The 19,422-nt window shown below is 36.4% G+C and overlaps 1 protein-coding gene across 9 annotated transcripts in view; it reads right to left on the bottom strand.

Moving 5' to 3' along the window:
• The window catches only part of LOC139973483 (uncharacterized), a 117,315-nt gene that overhangs the window by 77,432 nt on the left and 20,461 nt on the right, over window positions 1-19,422 (bottom strand). For 3 of the 9 annotated variants that reach the window (XM_071980201.1, XM_071980195.1, XM_071980198.1), the window contains exon 2: window positions 12,397-12,493. The gene's annotated coding sequence lies outside the window, so the exon portion shown is untranslated. Of the gene's footprint in view, window positions 1-12,396; window positions 12,494-16,219; window positions 16,520-16,702; window positions 17,071-19,422 lie in introns of those variants that run through there. The other 6 variants (XM_071980196.1, XM_071980203.1, XM_071980202.1 and 3 more) reach the window with 5 other exon arrangements.

A 19,422-nucleotide genomic window follows, 5' to 3' on the forward strand; every position in this document is an offset into this window, starting at 1 on the left:
TTTTTAATGCATTGTAAACATGCTATTTGAGCGCCATTGAAGTCTAAATGTTTTCCTACTGACATTAGTATTGCTTCCGAGTGAGCTGACCTAATGGTCTGTTTGATTAGACTTCAGTACAAGCAATACAGCTTCTTGGATTGATGGGGCCCCCTAATGTTAAACAGTAATTTCTCCAAGAAAGTAAAAGAGTTGCTATAAGAGTTGTATACAACCTGGACTAGCTGTGTTCTTAATGTTCAATACCATTTCAAGATTAATGTTGCATCTATACAGACATCCTGTAACTTTTATATTTTTTATCAAAATTGCTAATTATTAATAAACCACAACTTTCTGCAAATACTGAGGCAATATACATCACCATTAGCCCCCACACTCGACTTAAAAAAACTGCAAAAGGGAACCCCTGTAATAAAATTTGCACTGCCTCATCTTGTTTGTATAGATCATCTCATTGTACACACATGTTATAGCTCTCGGGCTCCAGTAAGTGCAAGTTAAATCCCAATGTAATTGGCACAATAACATGTGACATCATGCGTGTTCACGCTCATGTATTTGTTTGTGATTACTCAAAATAATATGAAGGCAATCATGTAAATTAGAAATCCGACCCAGTCTTGCTTGGTACATTACAGTGTCATGCTATGGTAAAAATTATAGACTTCTAAACATTTTAACATTTATGAACTTTTTTTCCCTTGTAGTTTAATTACAATCAGGTTTAGTGTTTTTCCATTTAAATTGGTATTATAAAGCATAATTTCCGTATAGTTCAAATTTACAAATGTTTGGACAAAGTTATGAAGAACTGTTGCATTCCATTATCATAAATTCAGTGTGACAAAAATCATCAGTCCTGACATGAAATATCTTTGGAGGCATTGTATTCCAGCAAAGAGAGCTTTGGAGATAAGTGTAGTCCAGTAAAAAGGGCTTTGGAGGTACATCTAGTCCAGTAAAGAAAGCTTCAAATGAAGGTCTAATCACACATTTATACATACACTGAAAATTGAGGTTACATTAGTGTAATAACTGAAACGTTCCACACGCATGATTGAATTCATCTATATATCTCATATAGACCCTTTTTGTGATAGAATAGATCACTCAAACCGCTAATGGATACATGTGTATGTTAGTAAAAATACATGAACTAATACATGTACTTCATCATGGTGAGGAGTCGTGTTTTACTTACTGTAGCAAGCGTAAAATTTCGCACAGCTGGTTTCTGTGTTATATAATGCCATTACTGCATACATACAGTGTATATGCATGCATGCATTCATGCCTCCCCACCTGATTGTCTACAAGATTCAAACCCTGTTTTTAATTTTTTTAAACAATTTTTTAAAATTTTAATATTCAGAATGGACATGTATAGTAACTTTGTCACGGTAATGTGGCGATACAAGCAACAAGCAAATATATATGTTTGTGTGCGAATATATATACATATCTGTCAATATCAGGATAATTTTTTCTACTACTGTACCTTCACAATAACAAAAGGGTCAACTCATATCAATATCGTGTAAAAAGTGATGAAAATCCCCACAAATGCACTCCTTTATACATAGAATTGTAAATTTTAAGTAAATACACTGTTATGATGTCTGTATGCATGCTATAAAACAAAGGACCATTATGTAAATCATGCCTATTAAGATCAGATCTTGCTGAGCCTGTTTAAACTTGTTCTTGACATTCATTTTAATGCTGATAGAGCACTGCTTTATACTGCTACTGTATGTACAGTGTGCATGCTTCTAACTTCTGCTGATCAATCTGAAATAGTCATATCACCTTCAAACATAATTGAATACTCTTCAGTCAATTTTGCTGACAGGTATACGGGCAATGCCTCATCAGACGTCTTGTGAAATGGTGGGGGGGGGGGGGTTAATTCATGAATAGAAGTGTAAAACTAAAAGCATAAAAAAGATGTCATCTTATTATTTTTTCAGATACTAAGAGTTGCATATTTCCTAGTCATTTTTTCAGAAAATGTAGAAGTAATCTCCAACCAAACAGCCTAGCTACTCTAGTCACATACACCCCTCACTTTTCTGGTAGCAGCAGATATTGTATCTAGATGCAGAATACACACAGTTAGTCAAGTTAGTCAAAACCCCGAAAAACTGTTTTTTTTTCCCCTTCTAAATTCATTAATTCTGTCATCAAACTGTATTTCATGGTTCTGAATTGGATTGCCCTTTGTTGTGAAGAAAGGAACTTACAACTCACATATTAAATGGTATGTGGATATTGTTCCGTGACGGTTAAAAGGAATAACTACAAAACTGCAGTACTAGGCATAAAAATTCACTGTATTTTATCTTTCTGTAGTACTGTAGAACCATCCTTTATGTAGTTACTGTCCATTACTCAGAGTACTCTGAGAGAGTAATCAATTTAAATTCAACACAGAAAATTATATATAAATCTTATGACAGTATGTTGAAGGTGACTCAAACCTTGCAAACATCATCATTGCTTTATGTGATAAAGATAACTATCATGAACAAAGAACTTAAGAAAAACAGTGTTCTATTTTGAGGAGATAACACAGATTTTAATGTTCCTTCAGGAACAATGCTGAAATGACCCGATAACGTCTAACCATGACATCATCCAGCCACTTGTGCGTCAATGCTTTAAATGTCTTTTCCTTTCTAAGCTATTACAAATGGTTCATTTCTGTAATGGAGATGATGGGTTCTGCAAATGCCAAATCTAAAATAACAAAGTTCATAACATGACCTAAAGATAATAACACTGGCTTCATTGTTATACTGCCTGAATGTAGAAAGTTCAAATCCGAATATACACCTTTGAAAAGAATCAGGGCAAGTTCTCGATTAATCGTAGCTACCAGGTTTTCCTCCAGATTGAGAAACTATTACACTTGAAGTGAACCAAACTGCTAACATTTCTTTGAGTCTTAACATGGCTTTGCCATCAAGTAGTCTCGGTTTGAATATTTGTTTCTCTCTTTGGGGGGGATTGAAGTGGAGAGGGGAGACTTCTGGTGTCATGCTCAATAGTGATATGTTCACAGTACTGTAGCCTGCGATTCAAGCTAGGCTAATGGCCTTTTGGGTGGTGTTCTCCACTCTGCATTATTTATTCTTGCCACAAGGCTTGTCAAATATGAAGACTTTCTGAGACTTACAATGCATCCATAGTGCACACTGGCTCCCTTGCATCTCTGTATCATCTACAATGTCAGTCTACAGGCATAACAGATGTATAAACCACGTTAAATTGAGACATAAACCTCCAATATTAAATGTTTTTAAGGCACTCCTTAAAACTTACCTTTTTGAAAGTATGATTCTTTTTAAACCTCCAGTCATATTGTTTGTGTTACCATCTTGCCATCTTTTGATTGTTGTATATTAAAATTTATTTTCTATTTATATTTTGATAGTCTTATTGTTACTAATTTTCGGCTGTAATAGTTTAGTATTTTAGTTTTATTGTATGCTGTCATATTTTATTGCTTTCGTCTTTAATTTCTGAATTTTAATGTTTTTAATAATTATTGTTAAGTTATTTATTTCTATAATTCTTAGGATGCAATATTTTTAGGCTGTAATATTTTTAAGCTGTAATATTTTTAAGTTGTATTTTTTTTTTGCGATTCTGTGAAGTGCTTTGAGATCATTCTTTTGATGTAAAGCACTATATAAGAATAAATTATTATTATTATTATAATAATCAGTGAGAATAATCGACAATATACTGTACAAAATTTTGGAGCCCATGGATAGACAATTCATAATATCATCGTATCCGGTCAGCCTCTCGGCATTTCCATAATTCTCTCTCCATCTACCAGAATGAAAAGTGCAAGGGACATATATATCTCTCACACGGTTGATTTCATATGTAGCCTCCAATTGCTCCCTACTGATGCCCTGTTTTTGCCCCCCTGCAAGAGACCATGATTAGATTACGACGGTTGTATAGTCTCTTAACGAACCGAAAACTTTGTTTCTGAAATATTCCCTTCACCATATTAAGTTTTATGATCAAAGGCTAAATAACAGCTCTATGAAACAAAGGAGTAACAATGTCAGCAAAACAATATGAACAATAGCTGGATGATTGTTGCATTAAAGAACAGGCAAGGTTTTGACAGTATTTTTCAGCAGTATATGGATTCCAAGGCAGCCATAAATGGTATCAAAGAACGGGTTGATTGCAGGATTCAGGGTTGTTTCCCGGCTTCATAAATCACACACATATATATACTGTACCGGCATACATGAGATTAATCATGCGTGTACAGTAGTATCAAAACAAGAACACTTCATATGTATCTCAAGGATAGAAATTTTTGTCCCCCCCCCCCCCAAAAAAAAGAAATTAAAGAAAAATAAAAGTACGGCCAATAGATTTCTCCAAAGTTTCTCCAAAAATGACAATAATGTTGAATCGTATTTCAAACATATCTGCCATGTTATCAGAAATGTAATTCCAATTTCGATTTTTTGTCTTTTTTTCCAAAATTTTAGTATTTCCTTACTTGATTTTTCTAACGATAGGCTTGAGAATCCTACCAGCCTATCATGCCTATTATGATATTTTTATTTGTCTGGCATTTTGTTCCAACCAATTCTTCTCTGGCCATCACAGAAAGTAATAATGGATTCCTAATTGGCTATTTTATACTGATTAGGTTTAAAATCAAATAAAAGACAAGAATCCTCATTGTGAAGTCAGATAGACTGGCACTTACAAACTGAAAAAAAGAGTCTACAACTCATAAGGGTGGCAGATTCTTTAAAATTCCAGGGATATCTAAGTTTCCATATAGTTGAGACACTGACTTTACATACACAGCTTGTAAACTGTCCTTGTTCAACAGTCTAGCAGATGTTAAGTACATACAATTAGCCAATTAGTGTTGAAAGTTGGCAATGTTACAAAGTCTGATACCAATGCATGCAGCTCTATTTGATGTGAAATTAACACAGTAAAGCCACACATGAGAAGCCACCTGATAACATAACACTTCTTCTATACATGTGCTTTGTAATACCTTACTAAGCTACTATGCCGTATATATGTCCTAATTAACTTCACTACATGTCATATATTGGCCATAAAATAGGAGATGTAATCTATTTAAACCATGGGTGGCAAGGACAATTTGCTGTCTGAAAAAACAAAGAGAAAAGGCAAATTACATATAAAAGAGGCAGTTCACGCATCATCGAAGCTATGTCGGAAAAACATTGAATGCAGACTCTCATGAAGACAGTTATTCAGCTTTCCTAGGTCAAAAAATGTGGGTGGTGGGTGGGGGGAGGGAGGGGAGGGGTGTACCTGTCTTCTGAGACAGGATTAATATTCATATTACCATACCATAATTTTGTGTAATTCTGATGCCTTGAAATTCACAAGTTTGTCTACAGACTTCCTGTTAAATCTTTCATTAACTCATACAATATTTCTGTTCTTTACTTGGGTTTGATTACTATCAATTTTTTGGGTCACAACTGCACACAGATGAAGTTTCACACCAATTTCTGTTTTGAAACATTCAAATAAATTTAATAACTGATTGTGTACACAGTGATTGACACACTAAAATAACCAGATATAATTCCTAGTTACTCAAAGCAAGACAGTTATATAATAAGTAAATAGTACGGAATGATAATTGATGTGTGCCCATTGGACTTCCAGCCGCTGCTTATATGGTTATGTCTAATCTGTTGCCATGGTAATACACAAGTTTAAGGACATAATAATTGTAGGTATGTTGCATTAAGGGAATTTACAACTACTGTAAATGTTAAAGACCCCAAGAATTCACACTTTTCAAACCACATAAGTCAACTCCTATACTTAAGGTCAGGCAAACGTTCACATGTATACGATGCACCTAGCCTAGCCGACTTCACAGAAAATATCTATATATATACAAGAAACCAGGTGTTGGAAGCTAGCTGGATTCGAGTGTACAAACGTTGAGCCGAGACAGCTAAGAGGCGTGTGAAGTAATTAAGTACTGCCATTTTGAAACTGGTAATACCAGCTAAATGCACCTTTCTGAGAGAGCAGACAAAACTCCATGGAGAGTGTACAGAAAACACAGTCATCGCAAAGTAACTTGACCATCTCCGGCGGTTAAAAAAACCCAAAAAATCTGCAGACTCCTGACATGCACGTCACAGAGACCTAAATCCGTGCAGCCTTGCAAAACGATTACAGAATTCACTTTGATTCCACGTCCATCAAGCAAGCAAGCAAGATAAACCTTCATTGCCCGCCATCCACAGACAACCGAAAATACTTTAACTCCGGGGCAAACGAGCAGAACAGCCTTCTTAAGTGGTTTACCTAATAACTTTCTCAGTCATCTACTCAAGATAAAGGTCAAGTTCTTCTGTTTTCTCAACAGTGAAGGTTCTGAGTATTCGATGATGGAACCCAGTCATATCACAAAGCTTTCCACCCACCCAGAGTAATTTTTGATGTTCTGCAAATTGGCAGATGGATATATGATAAATGTTCTCTCAACATATATCGACAACATGAAACGAAACCATCGCGTTTCTTGCCAAAGGTGCGTGAAACATCTAGTAAAGCTTTGATAGCCTCTGGACATTCAATCGACTTGGCTCTTGAAAATCGCCTCGACTAAAAAAAAAAATTTTGGTGGAGACTTTTCACAATTTTTGGGAGAGATTCCAGGAGTATTCCAATACTAAAGTTTGACAATATAATCCAAGGTCATTTATTTCTTTTAGTAGTATTAGCATGGCTTTTGCAAACCCTGAATTTACAGTGAATAAAGTGTTTCTTCTCAGGCATCCATGTAGCATGCCTTCATCCACCCTCATAGACCACATCGTCTCATAAATCAGTCTCCTCCTACACAGGTATACATACTTTTCGGTTTCTTATTCAAAGTGAACCATTTCAAAGCATGTTGTGTCAAATCAAAGCAAAAACCAATCTCAAAACTTTTGCCAACATTTTCTTTTTTTTGGGGTATCAAATTTTTAAAGAGAATTTGCTAACTTGAAAATACATCAATATTCATGAAATCTTCCATCAACCAAACTAGCTGTGCTGAGTGGTGCCATTACTGCACTCTGGTTCAAGTACCTCATAGTCAAATGTATGAATCGTAAATACATTACATATATTATATATATATATATATATATATATATATATATATATATATATATATATATATATATATATAAGGCTTCTAAAGGGTTTCCAGTTGGGTAACCTACAGGTTGTGACTGAGGTCTTATGTTCATCATTAAAGTGTGTCAAAACAATATCAACTTTGAGAACATATTTATATTAGAATAGATTCACAACAAAACCCCCACCCCCACAAACACACACATATACACAGATACCTTCCATCCCAAACTAAGAATTACATCTCACTTTTTGAAACTAATTTCATTTGAATACTTTGAATGATTTTAGATTCACTGCAGCCCAAGATACTTTTTTCTTCAACAAAATTTTCATTCTCTGCCTTCCAAATTCGTCTGCAAATTTCCTTCCCCAGATGCAGCAGCAAGTCAACTCAAGGTAGTACTACTTTAAGTCTAATTTTACATATCTTCTGTAGTTTTAACTTGCATCATCATAGCCTCAAATTACCCTAACATCCTGCACTGCAACCTTCATGACACTTTAACCAAGTCTTCATAAATTTGATTTGAACAAAACAGTGGTAACTTACAATTATGCTCAGATTAAAAACAACCTTCACATTATCGCTGCTTCAATAGAAAATTTCTTTTCATCAATCCATCTTTTTTTCCATTGTTTTTATTTCAAGGCGACTAACCGAAAGATTCGTTTCTCGAAACTCTCATATTCGCGAACGTTACCCGAAATATCGTCGCTCTTCTCACGGTGGTGATCCCAAATTCATTTCCTTCACTCTCCTAGATCATATTCGGGAGAAAATGTTTTGAATTCTTTTTTTTTGATCATGAATAAACAAAAGAAGAAGAAGCGGTGAAAATCCGAATAGCTGTCAAGAGATGCTGCGATATCTATCCCATAAAGCCATAGATGAAGGAGTGTTATATCTCCACAGCAATCCAGCCGTTGGAAAACTATATAGTACTGAACTGCGATTGGATTCTAGCCAAGGCAGTGCCTGGGAACACCGATTTCCGATTTTTTGCTGCAAGACATAAATCTCAAGCAGAGGATGGAAGTTATCCTGTGTTGCTGGGAATCCATAGTAATTAAGGGAATATCTCTCACATTCACACACACACACAGAACTACAGGGTGGGTACTAACAGTATCACACTGATGAGAACCTAGACAATGTTAAATGAACACCTCACTCACTGGTCTATGTATCTACTGATGCAGAAAATAAGTACAGCCAAGGTATTTCATGTATCATGCTCCTCCATTGATCATGATAAATATTTTGAAAGTCACAGATCTGTAATGAAAACGTTTGGCACATACTCTCTTTCTTCCTTTTTTCCAATTCCCTCCCCCTCCCCTGGGCCCATTGTTTTCATTAATACTATGCTCATTTCTCATTAACAGAGGTCCACTCTGGTGGATTACAATGTGATGCTAATAAGGAAGGCTAAATTTTTGCCACAGTGAGAGTTTTGCAATGGGTTTACATCAGTTTGGGGCTGTAGTTAAACGATGAGTTTGTTCTTCTGTATCACTCTGAGTGAGTCATGGTATATTTTAGTGTTTGCACGGGTTATCAGGGTACCCGGGTACCCGCCCGACGCGATACTACCTGGTTCCTAATTTATTACCCGAATCCTAAGCAAAGTGTGATTTAAAAAAATTTTAAAAATGGCAAACCGACGGTTAGGCAGATTTCCCATTGACTTAGTGTGGTGTTAGGCTACAATGTGGTCGAAGATAACAGCAATAACGAAGGGGCCCGCTCGACGCGATACTACCCGGTTCCTAATTTATTACCCGAATCATACGCAAAGTGTGATTGTTTAAAAAAAAATGCAAACCGATGGTTAGGCTGATCTCCCATTGACTTAGTGTGTTGTTAGGCTACCATGTGCTCGAAGATAACAGCAATAACGAAAGCTTTCCATAGATATATATCTTATAACTGCGTCACAATTTCAGCTAATAAATAGATGGCTAGGCTAGACTACCCCCATTGACTTAGTGTGGTGTTAGGCAACCATGTGGTCGAACGTAACAGCAATAACGAAAGTATTCCATGGATGTCTTATAACTGCGTCACAACTCCAGCAAATAAACAGATGGTTAGGCTTAGCTAGATTTCTCATTGACTTAGTGTGGTGTTAGGCTACCATGTGGAAGAAATTATTATTTATTCATTCGTTTATTTCAAAGAAGGAAAGGCTGACAAGGAATTTTACGCGATGTTTATGGATTATAGACGGGATAACTAAAAAATAGTAATCGCAAGTGGCTTTTTACTAATCGTGTATTCCAAATGCGATCAAATTGCGCGAATCGCGCAATCTCGCGGCTAATGCGAACCCTGGGCTTGCATAATAGATAGTAGTAGTAGTAACAACTGTTTAAGAGCTAAATTTGATATTTATATGGTTTGATCCAATAGACGTGCACGAGCTAGCATAAGCAGCGGCGGCAGTGCGATGTTAGTAGTAATTATAATTATAATTAAATAATTAATTTATTAACAAGTTAATGAAAGAAACAGAAGCAAATTAAAATTATTGAGGGAGGTTTTATACCTTATCTTACACCTACGTATTTGAACATGAAAACATTGTCAGTTGAGAATATAATGCATTTATTACAGCATCCAATATGTAATTTCTTGAAAATTGTGATACACGAGGGTAAACAATTTTTTCTCGGGTACCCGACGGGTAACGGCCCTCGGGTACCCGGTTCCCGATTTTTGGACCCGTGTAAACACTAGTATAATTACACATATGGTGGCTCCCAAACCAACAGAGGGCGCTGTTGCATTAGGACTTTCATACCTAGTACCATGAACGTTGACAATTAAGCTGCTTAAATAGTGCCGTCAGCATGGAATCACCAGCAGTAGTAGCATGTCGGTATCAGAAGGTAATCCCTAGAAATATATATTCAATATGTATTTAATATATATTCAAAATATATATTCAATCATAAGGTCCCGAGCTCCAGTCACTCAAAGATTAATGTATGTTGTCCAGTTACAGTTGTTGACAAGTGACAATTCATCATCATGGACGTTAAATATGAATCTGAGAGACTGACTTCGGTCAGCTTGCGGATTTGATAAGCCAATGATGGCTTCTTCCCGAGTTCCTGCTTGCAGGAGGACTAAAAAAAATACATATGTTACAAACTTTTGCGTAGTTAGTGATGAGGTCAAGTCAAACAGAATGTTTTTAACTAGTGTTCGTTCGATTATTCTTACACAGAAAATACTGATTACCGATTATTTTTTTCATAATCGGCCGATTTTGATTCCGATTATTTGAAAAAGAGAAAATATCCCGTTTATACAAAATCGCCAATAAAGTATGTGATAGAAACAATTATTGTTGTGATTTTCCTCTATTTTCTTTTTGCTTTAATTGTAAAAAAAAAGGCTCTTATGTATCCTTTCGTATGTACCAAATCACCTCTGGAGTTTTTAAAATTTTCCAAACTACAAAAATTTGACATCCTACCTAGTAGGCACTGTGCTAAGCGAATGGCCTAACCACCTCAACGTGTATGTCACCTGTTAATGGCTTGAAATGGGCTAAGAATAGTTACTCAAAATATCCATCTCAAAAAGTATCACAGACAAACCATCCATCTTCAATCTTTGACAAAGTGAAAATTTTAATTACATATTTCTTGCATTCCAACATTATTTTGTACTTATTTTCAGTATTATTCCATTTATGAACAAATAGAAATGTTACGAACTTGAAGTTAAACATCCTTATTCGTTACCTATTTAACTCCATTCAAGTTCAATTAGAAAATGTAAGCTTAGGCCAATCAAACTGAAAAGCAAATTGTACCATAGTAACTTGTTTATAATTACTGTAGAATGTTACCAGATTGATGTAAAGAAATCAAAACAACTTAAAACTACTCCAATATTGTTTTTTCACATGAAAAATTCGCATTTACTTGAGCATAATTGATTTGGGCAAAATTGTAGACGGTATTCCGAAACCTGTTTACTATGTAACAACCTAGTGTTAGGCTTAATGTGACGGCTATGGATTCGAGGCATATCAGCATTTCTGCCGAAATTAAATTATTTTTGAGGGCATTGCGGCAAACATCGAAGGGTTTAAAAAATGGAGAAAAGAGGGTTCATGGTAAAAGGGAGGTGATGGGCAGGGAAGTATGGCCCTTTGCAAATTGTGAGAAAAAGAAACATTGAGTTACAAATTAGTGCATCAAATACTGCACTACGGAGCATGTCATGCCTAAATATAACCCATACTCCGCTAGTCAATATAGGCCTCACATATCCAGCACATTCGTTAATTCGCGAAATTGGTATTTTTACCGTGCTTACTGTGCCAAGAAACATTGAAGTCACTAACCACGAGGGAAGCAAAATTGGCGACCCTGGCAGCCTAATATGATGAAATAACATTGTGAAAGACGTATAGAGGGTGTCTTTATTTTAATGTTTTGTAGTAAAAGAACAAACCTAATACATCAGTCGATATTTTCACCTTCCATGTTTTTCAAATCTCAGATCAAGATTGTGGTAAACATAGAGCTAAGTTCTGACTACTGTGTCATTAAACAGTTTAATTCCAATTTGTTACACACCTCAAATTTACATGTGATGTTTAATACATGTGTATACACTTTAGTTTGAAAAACCTTTGGAAGTTGAGATGCTTAATTTTCTCCTTACACTTTCAATTTTAGTAGGCTAAATGGACAGATCATATTTTTCACATACCATGTCTTTCCTGTAATGGGCTGCAATTGTTCAGGCTTGAAGCCAAACCTACCACCGAATCAACAGTTAGAGCCATATGCTTAAGATATGTTTACTGCGACAACTGCATGCAGAGAAAGATGCACGCAATGCTAGATACAATTGTCCATGATGAAATGAGGAAAAAGTTACAAACATGTATTGAGAAACACACATGTATATTGAAGGAGCACATTTCACTCTATCTTGAGAATGAATGACTTCTTCTCATTTCAAGGACACTTATCGAATTGTAAGATACAGAGAGGAAGAGCCCTCTACTACTTTGCACACTATTCATCATTTCATCCGTCACGGCGAATGATATATTTCCTGCAGGCGTCTCCGAGAAGTCAACGTAATTGTCTACCACTGCCACCAGTAGATTAAATCCGACAACAATGATGAATCAAATGAGCTTAAAAATAAATAAATAAATAAATTAAATGGTTTACCCACTGAGCAAAATCCGATCACTCCGACCCCGTCTCGAGTGTGGTATATAGCTGCGACCTCACCAAGTCAACCACCGTCAAGGAGAGACAGTCAATCCTAGAAATAAAAATAAAAATGAAAATCAGTCTCAATTTGTGAGTGTATACTGCATGCACGCACACAAAAAGACTGCAGATTAAGTTTAATTTACCCATGCGTGCATCCCATAGTTTCAACGTCGTCGCAGTGCCAGATCAACAGAACAGAAGTACAATATTACTTATTTCCATAGCGGGTAATCTATTTCTTCCTTTCAAACGTTTAGCCATCAAGGCTGACTAGAATTCAAAAGCCAAGAAACCAGTCATCAAATTGGATTACTATAAGCAATGTCAAATGTCTTTTGAAAAAAAAAATTCTTTTGAAATTTCATTTAGACATGATGTTAAAGCATCATACAGGGAGGACATTACCAATTGACATTTACGTTTCTGGTGAAGAAATTCTGCGGCGTTCAACTTTGAGTTTTATTGATCTCGGAAAATAGTTACCTGACTAATGTAAAAAAAACCTGATATAAACTATATATATTATTTGCCCCCTTCAAGCCCTGTTATGTACAACACATGTTATGCTACATACTGTATAGAATATATTAAATCATATTGTATGACAATGTAAAATTTATGTAAACCAAGTAGGCATAGAAATGCACTGTAAAGGATATTGACATCAAATACTTAAAACTTCTATCCACCAGAGAGCATCTTTTTAAACAAAGTCTTGAGATACTTTGCAAGAGGGAAGAGGATAGGGGGAGGGGCCAAGGGTAAGAGATGAGGGGACAAGGGGAGGGGATGAGGGGAGGGGATGAGGGGAGGAGATGAGGGGAGGAGATAAGGGAAGGGGACAAGGATGTTCTGAAAGGTGTTGAGATGAATCAACACTCTTATAATGCCTGCATGGAGTGATCCCAGAGGACCATCATCATTTTTTGTTTTTTTGTCAACCAGTCATCTGTTAATATACAGTAGTATCAAAGGCAAAGAAATGAACTTTATCACTGACCAGCATTTGGGTGGGCGGATTTAACACCTAGAACACAATCAAATTCAGCACAATACTCGAGGTAAATAGAGAGGCCTATAGTAGGCATAAAGATATGCACACATTGCCTGCTGAACTTATCACAGATCGCAATTTTTTTTGGCAATATCGGTACCAAACTAAACTACACTAGCTGCTTACATTTCATTCATTTCCATGAAATCTTACTCCAAGTAAAACATTCCATTAATTCACTAACGTTGCAAAAACCGAACTTACCGCACATTTCTTTGTAAGACGAGAGCCTTTTTGCATGTTAATATACCACTGTTGCCTCAAGCTACAGTAACTTTAAGCTATAACCTATTTCACTGCTTTTCGTACATGTACAATCAGTGCAAAACGCAGCCTACGCAAAATAACCTAACATGTGAAACCACTGTAGAATAGCTAGCCTATATGCTTACATGTAACTAAATGTGAGGAGGCCTAGATGCTACACTGCACTGATTCCGAACACCAAGCATTTGTCTTCGAAATAAAGACTTGACAGGCGATCTAACGCCAAGACAACATGGAACTTTGACGACAGCAAAATCTAATAAATTTGAAAATAGACGTAACGTTAGACATGCTTGTAGCGTTATACTTTGCTATAACAATATTTATAGGACCCTAGGGATACAACAAGACCACTTAATCTTTTGTTATGCACCAGCATTGAGTAGTTGGTTGCAGACTTGTACCCTTATAAATATGCATGATTGATTTGATAACGTTACCAGTGAAACACTGAATATTCATAGGATACATCTTACAATTTATCCAATCAAGTGAGAGTTCACATGAACAATGACGGCTTCCACAGAGAATAATGCGAGTTGTACTAGAGGGGCCTACTGAAAATTAGTAACACTACCGTCTGAACTTTTTCCGTTTGTCTCCTGGGAGTTTATTCTGTGGTGGGGAACAGCACTTTAAGTGACCCACAAAAAAAAAAAAAAAAACATTTTAGAGCAATATGTCCCAAAAACTGCCAAAAAAAAGGAAGCCTTCCTGGATGGTTACCCACTGTCAAAATAAGCCACTTTTAGTTTTCATGATATACTACATCTATCTTTAGAAACTCTCATAGGTTATTATGAATCCGTTTGGACCCCGGAAAGAAAACACTGACCACAGAGGGTATCCTGTCAGGTACAGTACAACAATATCACAATTCATCGCAATTCGTAGTTTTGTGATAAGTATGACCGGTTTTGTCAAAGTCAGCGACTCTCTAAGTAAGTTTCCACCAGGAATAAGTCAGTGTTTATAGTTAACATACGTAACACCTTTAAGTGACACCTTTTGAGAATCCATCAATTTCGTTTAAATTGTAAAATAGTGATAATGCAACCATTTCATCATATACAAACACATTGATGATGATAGATCTTTGCATGTGATTCTGCATAGTATGCTATATCTGCATAAGGTACTGTATAAATTAAAATTATTTCCTACTCCTGCGTCATTTTTGGCAGGTTGCTTTTGCTTGTTACTTTTGCGTAACAGATTCTGCTTGAATGTCTGAACGAAGCTATGCAATGTGTAACAGTGGCATCATGACAGTCACAAATAGGACCATTAATTTATGAAATATCCTTCCCCCCGGACCTCCGCACCCCACCTCCCCCACATACACCTCTAAAAAAAATACGGTATTACGGTATTACAGTACTGGCATTAAACTCCCTCAACCTAACCGCCATTTCTATTGAATTTTCTGGGATATGCAAACCTCATACAAAAGAATGCAACCCCTGCAAAGGAATCATACAACTAACTAATAAACCAAAAATTAAATATAAAATAAATATAGATTTAGAAGTTAGTTAATGAAAGTCAATAGAGCTATTATCTTAGTGTTACTCCTCCAACAGCCTACACACTATACTACTACACCACACAAAGTTAAACTGTAGTACTTTATATTGCATGTACACCCTCTACCTTTGCAAACAAGATTCCATATATTAAATTCTTTAAGAAGGTATTCGTCGTTAAAACTCCTACTACTGTACTGCCTTTTATAAGTACTAAAAAATGTGAAATTTCCATTTTAAACAGACTGTAAAAAAACAGTAAATTCTGTAAAGACAAAAGTAACAATCAGCTCTCACATTGCTCTTAAATATTCTACTTGTATGCCACCCAATAATGCTGTATGCTGGAAGGAAGAAACTATTTGTTTCAGTCTCTGGAGCAAACCACAATGTTGGGAAATCCAAATTATTGTGGGTCCTCACATCCCAACTCCTGATGTCCAATCCTTTGGCAAACACCCAAATTTGAAGGAATTCTACTCTATAACTTTGAGTGTGAAGCTATTTATGCAAAAGATGGGTTTTAAAACTTATTATTTTTTACTTGTTAACAAACTTCGAGAATGCAATAAGATTTTGTAGCAAAAAATTCATTTCCAGATTGGAGAAGAAATTCAACACTGGTTCAAATTCTTATTCTGTCCAGTTGTCTTATTGCCAAATTCTTGTCTCTTCTTCAATTTTGTCATCCCTGTCGGCTAACGAGCGGCGAATAAATTTCGTAACGCATAAAAAGACGTACCAACTTCAAAACAATTTCACAACTTTTGTTCTAACGAAGAAATTGCAAGTTGCCGAAATGATGAAGATAGGAGATTAAAAAAAAAAAAACAATGTTTATTCCAACAGTGTTTAATTCAAAAGGCAGCCCATTAAACTCATGATATTTAACCGAATAGTTAATTTCCATAGTTGAAATTACACTAACCTGTAGCCCAATATAAAATCCCAAAGACACTGCATTACTCCCAACAGCTGCCACATGAGCAGCAGCAGCGTAGTACGTAACTATATATCACACCTGTAAAAGATTCTTACAAACAACTCCCCAAGCAGTACTACTACACTGCTCTCTCCCATGTACTTCACTCACAGTCCTCATTAATCAGTCCAGCACTAATTTCACTTTTTATCTACTATCCAATATTAAAACCACTTTCTTTCCTTTCCAACGAAGCCCTCACGTACATCTCTGATATGCACTCACACAGACACACACACACACAGGGCAAGCAGCCTTATCCACACTCACTCACTAACTCACACACACATGCACCGAGTTCCTGTGCACTCCGCACGTACCACCATTAAAGTCGACAACAACTCCATCGCACATACTTTATGAATTTCGGAAAAGTAACACTTCTGTGAGGAATCTTCGTAGGCTGAAAAGAACTCGTGGACTACGTACCCTCAGAAATCTCTGCTCCACTCCACAGATGTTTTGACAAGTCCTCCTGCACGAAATATTCCGTCAGGCTTTTTCTACACGAATGGAAGTTGATTCAGTGGTGACAGAGTACAAAAAATCTCATCGTTTAGGATGAATTACAAACTTTTTTTTCTCGTCACAAACCAAGTGGATTCATCCTGCCATTGAAGTTGCAAACAAGTTGAAAGAACTGAAGAAACAGTGAGATACTTCTAGTACATAGAAAACACAGGTTTGATTATGCAGAGCATTTCATTTCGAAAGCAGAAGCCAAAAAAAAGAGAGAGAGAGAAAAAAAGCCATCAGTTGAGTGTGCTGCAGTACACGCGTTACACCACAGCAGATAAAGTAATAACGAAATTGGACTGGACTATTTGCAACGCAGGGAAATTTCCCCGCTGTCGAGAGTTGGGAATTAATTTATTTGAAAATCTGATACGTAATTCAATTCTCTTTTTTGTTTACGCTTTATGAATATTAAGATAAATATTTAGAATTTTCGGGGAAAAAAATAGGGGAATTCTAGGAATGAACAGTTGAGAGTTTTGTAAAAGTTAAACATCAAGAATGCAAGAGACAGAGAGGAAACTTTTGCTGGCATTAAAATAGTCATTTCGAGAAGGAGACTCACTGCCAACGAGCCACTTTACCTCAATGTACATGAAACAATAGCATGGAGAATGATCTAATAAATTATACAATCAGAGAAATATGATTTAAAAAGCAACTTAGATCAATATCTCCAGGGTCCTACATTGAAACAGACGGCACTTGATTTCATTTCTGTCTTTGCAGAAGGAGTCTGAAGTTTGATGACAGTGTTTATATACTGTACTTCTTGTCCATTACAGGATTTTTAGATGTTTAAAATCTGGATGAAGTAATTTCTGACATAAATGATCTAAGAAAGTGAAAGAGGATTCTTTCCCCTCTCTCCTTTGAAGGAGTTTAAAACTGCATTCCAACGTCCTGAAATCATCCATAAGGGTTAACCATGTACATACTGTAGATATAGTTAAATGACAGTAGGCTGAAATTCATTTAAGTTACATTATCATCTCCAAAACAAATAGAGAGAGAGAATGTAATGTCATTATGTCTTAAAAAATATCCCCATACAGTGGACACTGTTCCCATACAGAGGACACAGAGTCCGCTGCCCACTATAAAATAAAATTAAGTTTGCCATGCTTATGTCAATAGTGTAAAGTCCATCACACTATGCTGATACTCATCCAAACTACACAAGGTTATTATTTTTTATATGACCAACTATTACAAAACAAAATACGGAGTTGCTTTCTAAGCATTCTCGAATACTGATCCATTCAAGACGATGTGGATTGTAAAGGGTGTGAAGACTCGCGCAAAAAGAAACGTCTAATGCCGGTAATCTGACCTAGTTTTGAATGAGGTGTTACAGAAGTGTTATACACCACCATCAATCCCAGAAAATACACACACAGCTTGCTACCGTCGGTAATTAGACACTAGTGTACAGTCAGTACATACAGCTGCGGTCAATACCCACAGCACAATGTACAAACGATACAGCGATGGACATCTCAGGTCCAGCTATAGATAACAAGATATCACGTTTCATTACTGTATGCACTTTGTAGCTACACAAACAAAACGTCACTTGAAAGCAACAGAAAGTTAACTTTTTCAGATGGCCGCACAAGGTTTGGGGCGAGTCTTCAATGCCTTTAATTTTGCTAGTTTGCGCTTCGAGCTAATGTAACAAATCGACACTAACCAACTCAACCATACAGCAATGGCAAACAGCAATGCAGAAATCTTCCAAGAACAAAACAACTTGCTGGTACCCGACGAAGCAATGTTCCAGTCACTTCTCATCATAAAGTACATCCTAAGAGTAATTGATAAGAGGCTTGTACATCTGCAGCACAAACAACTAGAGGACACACAACACACTTTCCCCTTAGACACTAAATAGCATTTGACATTGACTAGGTCGATAGTTGTGTACAGTAACTAAGGGCCGTATAGCTCAGTTGGTATGTACAGCGTTTGTATCCTATCATAGTCAAAACTATCTCTTTCCCAGTTTGCTTTACATAATTTCCCAGTCAGTTTTCCATTGTTCATGTACTTGTCAGCTACAAACAGCTCATGAATTTCTGACTTCACTTTTACTCCAAGTCTCGAAGCTGCAGGATTTGTACCGTCTGGATCATCTGGCCGACCCATTGTAATATTTTCATACATGTATTTGGGGTGCCTGTCAGCCTAATAGGGTTCTTCCAGCCACCACTAAAATCAACAGAGGGTACTGAAATATGTTAGTGATCAGAGCAGTATATAGAGAGAGTTCGGCCAACTGGGTAACGATTTCTGACTGGCCGAGAGATTTCAGCACTCAGTGGCCGTCATTTTAGTTCCTTTTAGAACGTATCTGCATTAAAGTAAAGGAGCAGATGACACTGACTTTGTACACAAACTTTATTGGCTACTGCTGTCAAGAAATTGACTGATATTTTTAATAAATTTATGCTTCAAAATGGTGAATATGCCAGCAACAGGTCTGAAAATAGTTTCTGAGAGTTTGGCTTCCCAAGTGACAAGAACAGAAAGGACATTTTGGAGGCAAATTGGGAAGGAGCAGGATGGAGATCAAGAGGAACAGCAATAACATTAGGATTAACTTAGGTCTATACATAGTACACATTGTGACT

Source organism: Apostichopus japonicus, chromosome 9 (genome assembly GCF_037975245.1).
Source record: "Apostichopus japonicus isolate 1M-3 chromosome 9, ASM3797524v1, whole genome shotgun sequence".
Classification (NCBI taxonomy): Eukaryota; Metazoa; Echinodermata; class Holothuroidea; order Aspidochirotida; family Stichopodidae; genus Apostichopus; species Apostichopus japonicus.